The sequence below is a fragment of the Panthera onca genome, chromosome A1, assembly GCF_046562875.1.
Source record: "Panthera onca isolate mPanOnc1 chromosome A1, mPanOnc1 haplotype 2, whole genome shotgun sequence".
In the NCBI taxonomy this organism is placed as follows: Eukaryota; Metazoa; Chordata; class Mammalia; order Carnivora; family Felidae; genus Panthera; species Panthera onca.
In genome coordinates this window covers 50,829,844-50,841,242 of record NC_138339.1, presented here as the reverse complement: position 1 = coordinate 50,841,242, position 11,399 = coordinate 50,829,844, and the positions used below count along the sequence as shown (strand labels likewise).

The following is an 11,399-nucleotide window of genomic DNA, read 5'->3' as shown; positions in this document are numbered from 1 at the left end:
TAATGGCCAGCTTCTTTAGAATATGGAAAACATGAATATATTTAAAAATAGTCCATGGGGCGCCTGGGTGGCTCGGTCGGTTACGTGTCCGACTTCGGCTCAGGTCATGATCTCGCAGTCTGTGAGTTTGAGCCCCGCGTCAGGCTCTGTGCTGACTGCTAAGAGCCTGGAGCCTGTTTCAAATTCTGTGTCTCCCTCTCTCTCTGCCCCTCCCCTGTTCATGCTCTGTCTCTCTCTGTCTCAAAAATAAATAAACGTTAAAAAAAATTAAAAAAAAAAATAGTCCATGGACTGGCAACTTTTATGGGATATATAGATGTGGTGAGTCAGTGCAGAGCTAATGCCCAGGGTGACAGAAAACAAATCAAGTGTCTTTGCGGGGAGGAAGAGAATTCACATCTACTGAACATCTACTGGGTGCTGGGCTTTGTGGGTCCATGTGACTCATGAAGCAATATGGCCACCCTATGAGGCAGGCACCATTGTTTCCCTCCATTTGTAGGAGAGAGAACCAATGCTGAAAGATATTTTGAAAAGCCCATCTCACTGAAGGCCCCTCAGCAAGTGAGTAGTAAAGCTGGGATGTGAACCCAAGTTTGTCTTATTCCAAAGCTTGTCCTGCCAGCCAAAGGCAAAACATAGCCCAGCTAAAAGGTGGAGGGGCAAACAATGAGTCCCTCCTCTATTTATACACAGAGAACAAAACCAGACTGCATAAAAGGGCAGAAGTGCCAAAAAGGGAAATAGTTTTTCCGGGTCCTTCATGAGGACATTCTTTGCTCCCAAAATGGAGACAGCGCTTGAAAGTAAGCTTACACATTATTCTGTGGCAGCCAGGAGACCACGACCAAGAAAGGATAAGGGATTCAGCAGCCCAGGGGGCGCCCATGCCCTGCAAGAGTCAGCAGTGGAGGCCTGTGTCCAGACATGATATGTAAAGGGACTTAACATCTTAACTGGTCAAGAAAGGGAGATTTCAAAGGTAAACCTCCTCATCTGAGAAGTGTGGTGATAAATGTGAAGATATCTGCATGTTTTTGAATTACAGGGAAACAATGACTGAAGAGGAAGGGTTAAAAGAATCAGATTTTAATGAAAACAAGTCCTTGCCTTATTACAGATACAAAAGCACTGGAAAGGACATGGCATGAACAACAGAAATAAAAATCCCAATTAACCTGCCCAGTGAAAACCCTGGGCTAGAAAAACAATGAGTCTGAACGATGACACAGTTCTCTGTTGGTTTGTCTTCCTTACACTCTTTCCCCACTTTTCCTGTGAACAGCAAGTACAGACTGCTACACATAGGGTGCCATGTAAATGCTCTGACCCCTCCTCATACTTTCTTCCACTGGATGCAGTAGTTGACTGACCTGATGTGACTCAAGCCAAGCCTGATGTTTCTCTGGGATCAACGTAAGAGTGTTAGGAGAGAGCAGTCCTCTCTCTCCACTGGGTTAGAACGGCCTCACATATCAGGAAACAGCCACAGGCAGCTCTAGGCTTCATCCATCCAGATTAGCAACAACCCAGACAACGGAGGATTTCTGTCCCTCAGAACACACACATAAAATTCAAGAGAAGACACCTCTCCTAACCATGTGAAGGGATCCCACCAAGTGGGAGGGAATGAGGCCAGCCCAGAGAAGGGGAGAGAGACAGAGACAGAGAGGCAAACAGAAACAACATCCTTCAAAATTCTGACTCCAGTCATACCTGCTCTCCATCCTGGACTCCCCTCCTGGTAAGACAGCTAGAATTGGGCTTCTGTAACAACAAAAATAGAGCCCACTAACAGAACTCCCATCAAAGCTTCAACCAATAGGATAGGGTACACTGTGAATAGAAATGAAAGTTGTGACCTGCTGGAGCCACTGAAAATGAATATCATAATAATTATAAAAGATACGGGCCCCTGTCCTCAAGGAGTTCAAAGTTATGAGAAGTTCTTTTGCTTTCCTGCTATAGGTAGGAAATCCTTCAGACATGTCATTAATAGTGTATGTGTGGTGGGGGGAGGGGATGACAGAGTCTTGAGTGTTTACAATCTTCCTCCAACAGGAAAATGATAATAACCGAGTTACTGGCTGGACATGACAAATACACACAGAAACCAGGAAGGTGGCACACAGGGCTTTGTATATTTCTCACGCTCACAGGGATGCTCTCAATGGGCTTTCATAAAGCCTTCCTCTTAGGCTTAGCTCCTCTTTCCTGGGACTCCCTTGGCATCCTGGCCTTTGGACCCCTCTGCCCTCCTCCCAGGGCTCCCAGAAAACCAGTTCCACTCACCCCATGAGCAGCTGGAGGCAGTCAAATCAGATTCCTCCCGAGAGGGAGCTCCAGGTCCTTCAGCAAAACATCAGAAGAGCTACAGATTGTTCCTGGATAATACTGTCTCTCTCAGAGCACTTCTTCCGTGAACAACCACTATGGAGGTGTCGATCTTTTCTCTGTCTTACAAAAAAAGAGGGGTGTGAAAAAGAAGATAATTGTGTAACACAGCACAGGGTGAGGGCCTCTGACAGTCCCCTTTTCCTACCACGGCAGAAACAATACCAGCTCTCATGCTTGACGCACCATTTACAACTACAGACCCACACTATAAAACACACACCACTTTTTAAAATCCTGCTATAAAAGTTTTTTCTGCATAGGTAATAAACCTTCAATAAGGAGGATGTTTACATTTGCAGCTTCCATTGGGTTTGAAAATTCTTTTTCAAAGTCAGAGACCAGCACTCCACCCTCCAACACACACACACTGGCTCACAGACGCTGCTGGTGACAAAATAAATGGATACAACATTAATGGTGAGCTGTCTGGCGATGTGTTTCGAAAGCCTTGAAAGATGTCATATATTTTGACTCAGTAATTTTATTTTTGTGTGTGATTATAGTTGACACACAATGTTATACCAGTTTCAGGTGCAGAACATCGTGACTCAACACCACTGTATATGTTATGCTATTCCCCCTACAAGTGTAGCCATCATCCGTCATCACGAAACCATGATTGGTCCCGTTGACTCTATTCCCTATGCTGTACCTGTTACTCTCGTGACTGACTTATTCCGTAACTGGCGGCCTCCCATTTTGCCCAACTCCTCCACCCATTGTGGCCAACCCCTCACCCCCACCCCACCCTGAACTGGCAGCCATCAGTTTGTTCTCTGTATTTATAATTCACCCAGCAATTGTAATTACAGAGTGTGGACTCTGGAGCCACGTCGGCTTCACCACCAATCAGTCATGTGATTTAGCCTCTCTTGAGTCTCAGTTTCCTCATCTCTAAAGGAGGGATGATAACAGTATCTATCTCTTGGGTTGGTTTTGAGGATTAAATGAAATAAATATATGCAATGCCTTAGAACGGTATCCAGCATAGGGTTACATGCTACATAAGTGTTAGCTAAGTAGGTGATTACAGATGGGAGTAGAAATACATCCCAGAATTATTTTAAACAGCAAAATTTTAGAAAACATCTAATAATGGGAACTGGTTAAAAACAATTAAGGTACATCCATAAGACGGAAAGCTACATAAGCAGTCTTTAAAATCATATTTTAAAGAATATTTATGATTTGGAAGATGTTCATAACATATTGTTAGGCCAAAGAAAACATAATCAAGTTTCAAATAGTGTGTATAATATGGTACAAATATAAAACTGAAAAGTGAAGGAAATACTGTAAAGTGTTATTGGCAACGGGATGGTTCAACCTTGCCTGTGACGCCAGAATCACCTCCAGAATTAAAGAAAAAAAAAAAAAAAAAACCCAATGCTGATGGATGACCCCATTTGTAGAAAATCTGATGTAATTGGCCTGGAATATCACCAGGGCCTCAAGATCTTTATTTTCTTCTGTGTGCTTGTTTCTTTCCCCCATTTTTTCCCCTGAAATTTTCTAAAATAAACACGCATCATTTTTGTAACTAGAAATTAAGACCATAAATGCTATTTAAAAGGAGCTGCAATTAGTCCCATCAGAGTAGCTAGCCGACTAAGCAGCTATGCCAGTACCTGGTTTACCAGGTTGCCTTCTCCCCGGGGGGTGCTCCTGGAGGGAAGCCGGGGCGGGCCGAAGACGACAGGTGGCTTCGGAGTAGGAGTCAGTGTCCTGCAGAACAGACCTGGGAGGGGGCAGCCGATGGGGAGGTGAGGGACTGGGGCGGCCCAGAATGCTTGAGGGCCCGGGGTAGGGGGGCGGCCGGGAGGCCCCATGGCCGGCTGGCTCTGCTGGCAGAGCAGTCGTGCAATGTTATTTATGGCCTTCCTGCCAGAGGCCTTGCTCGGTGCCCGCTGTGATACTGGGATTTCATTTGCGTAAGTCAGCATCGCGTTTTCTCTTTTCCAGCACACGCGCGTGCTAAGGGCCGAGAGGAGTGGAGAAACAAGGACAAAGGGAGCAAAGGAAGGTCTGCGGCTGCTAACAAATGTAACTGACAACGAGTTCAGGGCTGTTCCTATTTTTCTCCCTCGGTGTCTAATATTAAATGCTCTGGGCCTGCTGATTGAGCTTCTTCATCGGTGATAGCATTTATTTATTTTTTTCCCCCATCATTCAGCAAATCCTTATGGAACTCTGATTATGTGCCAAGCCCTGTGCCAAATACTTTTTATCATTTAATTCTTATCTAGAGCTTTAAACTAATGACTCAGGTACTGTTATTAGCTTGCCTTTTACAGATGAACAGTTTGAAGCTCAGGAAAGTTACTGGCCTAAAGTTACCCAGCAAGTTGTTACTCAACACCATCATCATCAGAGTGGCTACCATTTACTGAGCACATACTATGTGCCAGGCACTATACAAAGAGCTTCATACCCATTATAATTGCCAACCCACCCCCTTACCCCACTCTACCCCACCCCTGCAATAGCCCCATGAAACAATTATTATTATTATTACCCCTGATTTTCAAGTGAGGAAACTTAGGCACAGAGAGAGAGAGCATTACTCACCTAAGGTCACACAGCTTTTAGCAACAGAAAAGGATTTATATCCGAGAGTGTCAAACTCCTGGGCTCCTATTCTTTAGCCATAAATTATGCTGCCCCCACAATTTAGTGCTGAGCTTCAGAAGTCAGGCCAGGCTTAATGCCTTTAGTATGCAGTGTACTAAGACGCTTACTTACATCAGTTCAAGATGTTCACCTGCCTTGGCCTGTTCTTGCTACCTGGGATTTCTTCATCCTACAAGCAAATCGCATGAGGAGCTGGAAACCTACTCCAACCTAATTTGGGTTTTTTTTTCCTCTTTTAATTCTAATTCTCTTTATAACTGCTATTTCAGGCATGTGCCCATTATCATCCACAAAGCCATGGCAGGAGAGAATTATGGGAAGATGAAAGAGAAGGCAAGAAAAGGGCACCTGCTGGTTGCCACGGTGAAATGTTCAAAGGAAGCAGGAGACAGCCATTAGCATTCAGTTTAATGGTGTGTTTAGCCCCATCCATAACTGGAAGTGTGTTTACTGTTTCATATATCCTTTGTAAGAGGGAGCCACAAATCTCATTCTCCATATTGAGAGCCAGTTAATGGTTCTAATTATGTGTCAGCTCACACTGTTCTTCAACCAAAGGATGGGGCAATCAGAGTTCCCCACTTACCCCAGGCTCTGCAAGCAAACACCTTGCACCTTGGTCCCACGGGACTACCTACTTGCAAATAATCCAGAAGTGCTAGGATGTGGCCCAGAGCACCACCACATGGAAACTGAAATCGGGTCACTTCAAAGCCCCAGGAGGACTTTCTCCCAATGCTTCCCATGTAAATGGCCCTCTACAAGCTGTTTAGCCACCCAATGCTCTGCAATGTTGTCAAGCTCCATTGCCCACACGCTGCAAATGGAGATACTGAGACAAAGGTGCACTACCTGGAATGTGAATCAGCCACTTCCAAGAAGGGAATGGAAAAGTTTCTAACCACAAGGAATTTGCTAAATCCCTCCCAAACCTCTTCCTCTCCTCAGTGGTCCTCAAGCCTGCAAGCCTATCAGAACCACCTGGGAAGCTCTGGCTCCATCCTCAATCCAGAGCTCCAGAATTTCAGGGGATCAGGACCAGAACTCTCTAGCTCATGAATGCTCCTCGGGCAATTCAGGCGCGCAGCAGGGAGTAAGAACGCTGCTCTGATCCCTCTACAGTTTCTCACAGGCCCTGACTTACACATTTGCCATTTCACTCCCTCTGCCAAACAAGCTTCCTCCTTAAGCTAGAGTGTCCTGCAGAGAGCATGGTTCAGTGGTAAGCATGGGGCTGCTGACACCGGGCTGGCCTGGGTTTGAATCCCAGCTCTGCCACTTCCTGGACAAGTAACTTAAACACACTGGGGCGTAATCTGCTGGTCTGCAGAACCGGAATGGGAATAGTGGCTGCCTTATGGGGCCATCGAAGGCATCAAATTCCCGGCACACGGTTAACACTGGTAAAGGGTAGCCACCACCACGGTGATGATCTAAACTGTTTCTTACGGAGGACAAGGGAAGGAGGGCTGTCCTGGCCCAGTGGGTTTCTGCTGTGAGCAGGGGATGCAAAGTCTGGCTCTCCATTTGCCAATATTTTCAGCACACAGCGGGAGGGTGCATTTTCCACTGGTTCAGACACCGAGAGACCTACCAGGACCGAGTAGGACCACAAACTGAGATAAACAGGTCTCAACAACACCACCCTTCTTTTTTCCAGTTCTGAAAACTGGGTAGTCAAAACATCCAGATGCACACGAACAAAAGAAAGAAAGAAAGAAAGAAAGAAAGAAAGAAAGAAAGAAAGAAAGAGGAAAAGAAAAACCACCACCAATTACCTGGTTTGGGGCAGCACAGATTCAGATCATTGCCCCGACTTTGCAGTTTCCACATATGTATATAGGTTCCTCCTAGACAATATCTAATAAGCATTGAGTGCTTGCTGTACATCAGAGCCAAGTAGTTTCTTTCTACGCCTCATCTCATTCAATTCTCACAACGGGCCCCTAAGATAAATGCTGTTTTAAGTAAGCCACCAAGGCTCACAGAGGTTAAATAACTTACCCAAGATTACACAGTAAGTAAGTAAGTTGAGACCTAAACTCTACAAGCCCCACCTCTCAGGCTTCCATCGGGCAGAGTGAATACATGATGATTATCCCATGGCCAATGGGTTGCAAAGACTTACCCACAACCAGGTGTCAATCCTCAAACTCTAGCTCAGCAGCTTGAATGTCACTTTCCTCCAACCTCTGATGGTCCTTCTTCCCCCGCAGGGCCTTTGGGAAGGAATAACAGCGTCTTTGCGTAGAGGTATTACAGTCCCACGGAAGTATCAGATGACCTGAAGTCCCCCCAGTCATCATGAACTCCGCTCAAGAAGCAGCACTGGCAACCTTTGTTTGCAAGAGTTCTCATGCTAGTTCCTACCTCTGATTGCATTCTATCCTGCAAACAAGCCTGTAGGTAGAGGTGTTCCCACTGCCAAGAAAACACAAATGCAGCCACAGGGTGTGAAAAGGGCCAGAAAGGCAGCCACCTCCTACTTTTTCTCACTCTCTTTTTTTTGGTCCTTTGTCTCTGTTGCACTCTACTTCTGGGGAGGCAATGTCATATAGTATAAGAATGTCAAAGAGACAGCATGTGTGCCACTGGACATCCTCCCTCACCCCTCACAGATGTGACATTACTGCCACATTGCAGCACTCTCTCCACCCAGTCGGGAGACCGCCCGATATTCTTCTAAGGCCTTCTGGCAGCAACTCCCGACCAATGCATGCAGGCACAGTACACACGGCATATTTCATTCCTGGTGTTGTGACTAACAGCATGTACTTTCGACTCAGTCAAACCTAGATTAGAGTCCCAGCTCTGACTCTGTGGCCATGACCATGTTACTTTTTTTTTTAAGTTTATTTATTTTGAGAGAAAGGGAGAGAAAGAGAGAGAGAGAGAGGAGAGAGAGAGGATCCCAAGCAGGCTCCACACTGTCAGCACAGAGCCCAAAGCCTGATGTGGGGCTCGAACCCATGACCTGTGAGATTATGACCTGAGCTGAAACCAAGAGTCAGACACAATAGACTGAGCCACCCAGGCACCTCCATGACCATGTTATTTAACCAGTCTGAGCTTTAGCTTACTTTTCAGCAAAATGAAGATTATCATCTTTCTTTCCCAGGATGATCATTAATTGAGGATAAGAAATGACTGCACAGCTCTGGGCTCCTCACCTGGCACACTGAGGGCCCTTCCTAAAAGGTATCCATCCCTCCCATGTCCCTAACATTTTTTGAGGATAACTAGCATTACTCTGTATCACTCTGCTAAGAGCTGGGACCCCGGGAGTGGGCAAGTAAGGTAAGCTTCCTGATCTCACGGCACATCCTAGGGGAGAGAGCCATTTTTGGTAAATAATTATTTATCAAATAATTTCAGTTTGTGGTAAGTGGCCTGAAAGAAAGGGCTTTGTGATGAGATAAAAAGCACCAGGATGGGGTGGGGAGCAACATGGGGGCGTCTCAGACACTACAGAAAGTTTCATCCCTCTCAAGTGCCGGCCCTTGAATCTCTGGCAGAGGAAAAAACAAATGGAAATGGGCCAGAGTGGTGTTTTGAAGCACTGTGATGGTAAAGGAGGCAGGTTATTCATAGTACTTCTGCCCTCTGACCCTCTCCGGTTTGATTGGCTCTGTCCCCAGGATGAGAGAAGTAGAACACTCAGAGCTGTATTCATGTGTTCTGATGAGGCCCCTTTTAAGTCCCGACTAATCTGCTACAATCAGCCTGCAATCTGCAGCACAGACCCAACCACCCCAGCAAATCAGCCCTGGACCCCTGGGAACCCATGCTGGCACACTGGCCCCTTCCTGTCTCATCCTCCCCCTTCCTCTGCTCCCAGTCCCACAACTTCTTCCCTACACTTCCTCCTCCCCTCCTCCCTCCACCTCCCCATGCCTGGGGTACAGAGCCCATGGAAGCCTGGGGTGGGGGCCAAAGAATTACCTGCTGAGTGACCAGATTGCCTTCCCTGGGTATGGGCTCAGCAGCCAGAGACAGAAACAAAAATCAATGGCCGGGGAAGGGACATTTCTAGAGAGGTGTAAGTCTGGGCTCCTCCAAAGGGCGACCCTAAGAATATATGTGCATTCAAAGGGAGACAGACCCAGATAATTCTCATCTGCTTGTACATGATACTTGACAAACCATTTTCATAACATTTATCTTTCCAGCAACCTTCCAAGGCGTTAGGCAGGGGGAGGAAACAAGCTCAGGGGTCCTAAGAGTTTTGCCCAGGGCTGCTCAGCTGGGGAATGGAAGAACCAGGGCTAAGATCTGGGTTTTTTTTTTAACACTCCCTCCCAACTCTCTACCCCCCAATATCCAGAGTGTGCCCCCTCTGCATCAGTCAGAGCTCTGCAGAGAAACAGAAGCAATAGGATATATATACAGTGAGAGAGAGAGATTTATTTTAAGGAACAGTTCACACAGTTGTGGGGGCTGGCAAGTCTGAAATTTGCAGGGCAGGCCAGCAGGCTGAAAAATCCAGGTAGGAGTTGATGTCGCAGTCTTGAGTCTGAAAACCACAAGGCAGCCCAGTACAGCTTGGAAACTGGGACAGGATCTCTGTGTTACAGTCTTGAGACAGAATTCCTTCTTTTCTGGAAAACTTCAGTGTTTGCTCTTAAAACTTCGGTGGATTATGTGAGGCCCAACTACATTATGGAGAGTAAGTAGTCTGCTTTATGTAAAGTCACCTGATTATAAATGTTAATCACATCTACAAAGTACCTTCACTGCAGCAACATCTAGGCTAGTGTTTGACCAGATAATTAAGCGCTTCTGTCTAGCCATGTTGAAAATTAACCATCACACCATCTTTGGGACATTTTCATGCATCATCCCACTTAATCTTCACAATAACCCATGAGGAGGCTGCTGACATGATGCCCATTTTACAGATGAGGAAACTGAGGCTCAAAGAGCTAAAGTAACTTTTCCAGTCTCTCCTGTGGCTCAGGTGGCTGAGCCAGGAGGCAGCCTCTCACTACAGAGACTTCTCCAGGTCCAAATTCTATGGCTGGAAGGCAGCAATTTATCCCTAAAATTCAGGTAACTATAAAGTCATGAGACTGGTGTTTAGCATAAACATACCAGAATTTGCACAAAATCTAGTGATCTTAAAAGGCATTTTAAGCATTGATTGAATATATACAGATGATTCCTTTTTTATTTTATTTTTTAAAATTTACATGCAAATTAGTTAGCATATAGTGCCACAATGATTTCAGGAGTAGATTCCTTAGTGCCCCTTACCCATTTAGCCCATCCCCCCTCCCACAACCCCTCCGGTAACCCTCAGTTTGTTCTCCATTATTTATGAGTCTCTTCTGTTTTGTCCCCCTCCCTGTTTTATATTATTTTTGTTTCCCTTCCCTTATGTCCATTTTATCTCTTAAAGTCCTCAGATAAGTGAAGTCATATGATTTTTGTCTTTCTCTGACTGACTGATTTCACTCAGCATAATACCCTCCAGTTCCATCCACAGAGTTGCAAATGGCAAGATTTCATTCTTTTTGATTGCCAAGTAATACTCCATTATATATATATATATATATATATATATATATATATATATATGGCACATCTTCTTTATCCATTCATCCATTGATGGACATTTGGGCTCTTTCCGTACTTTGGCTATCGTTGATAGTGCCACTATAAACATGGGGGTGCATGTGTCCCTTCGAAACAGCACACCTGTATCCCGTGGATAAATGCCTAGTAGTGCAATTGCTGGGTCATAGGGTAGTTCTGTTTTTAGTTTTTTGAGGAACCTCCATACTGTTTTCCAGAGTGGCTGCACCAGCTTGCATTCCCACCAACAATGCAAAATAGATCCTCTTTCTCCTCATCCTCGCCAACATCTGTCGTTGCCTAAGTTGTTAATGTGAGCCATTCTGACAGGTGTGAGGTGGTATCTCATTGTGGTTTTGATTTGTATTTCCCTGATGATGAGTGATGTTGAGCATTTTTTCATGTGTCGGTTGGCCAACAGATGATTCTTTGAGCCTTCTTCAAAACATTTAAGGCCCTCCAGACTCTCCAGAAGGAAAACTGGGTGAATGGGGGATTCAAAAGGGGCTTTTAACTATTTATCCTATTATATAATATATATTACATATTATTATATATTAAATTTGGAATTTTATTTGAATTATATATATCTTTGAAATTTGACCAATGTGAACGTGTTGGTTATGAAATTAATGAAAGTAGAAACAGATAACTAAGACAAAACATTTAAAAAGATCTTACAAGGATCTCAGTCTCATGATTGCACTTTGCTCTGGACACAGAAAAAAGATGAGGCAGACAGTCATGCTAGCCAACCTGTTCATCAACACTTGGCACTCAGGGACTCTAGCTTCTTC

At 45.1% G+C, this 11,399-nt stretch overlaps 1 long non-coding RNA gene across 2 annotated transcripts; it reads right to left on the bottom strand.

The window, feature by feature from the left end:
* Positions 1-282: 282 nt before the first annotated feature.
* On the bottom strand, positions 283-7,624 carry LOC144614935 (uncharacterized). Of its 2 annotated transcripts, none has more exons than XR_013553253.2 (3): positions 7,157-7,624; positions 2,293-2,457; positions 283-1,836 (listed from the first exon to the last, which is right to left on the bottom strand). It is a non-coding gene; the product is annotated as an uncharacterized LOC144614935 (long non-coding RNA). The 2 variants fall into 2 exon arrangements; XR_013553255.2 differs by having other exon boundaries at positions 2,293-2,453.
* Between the last annotated feature and the right edge of the window lie 3,775 nt (positions 7,625-11,399).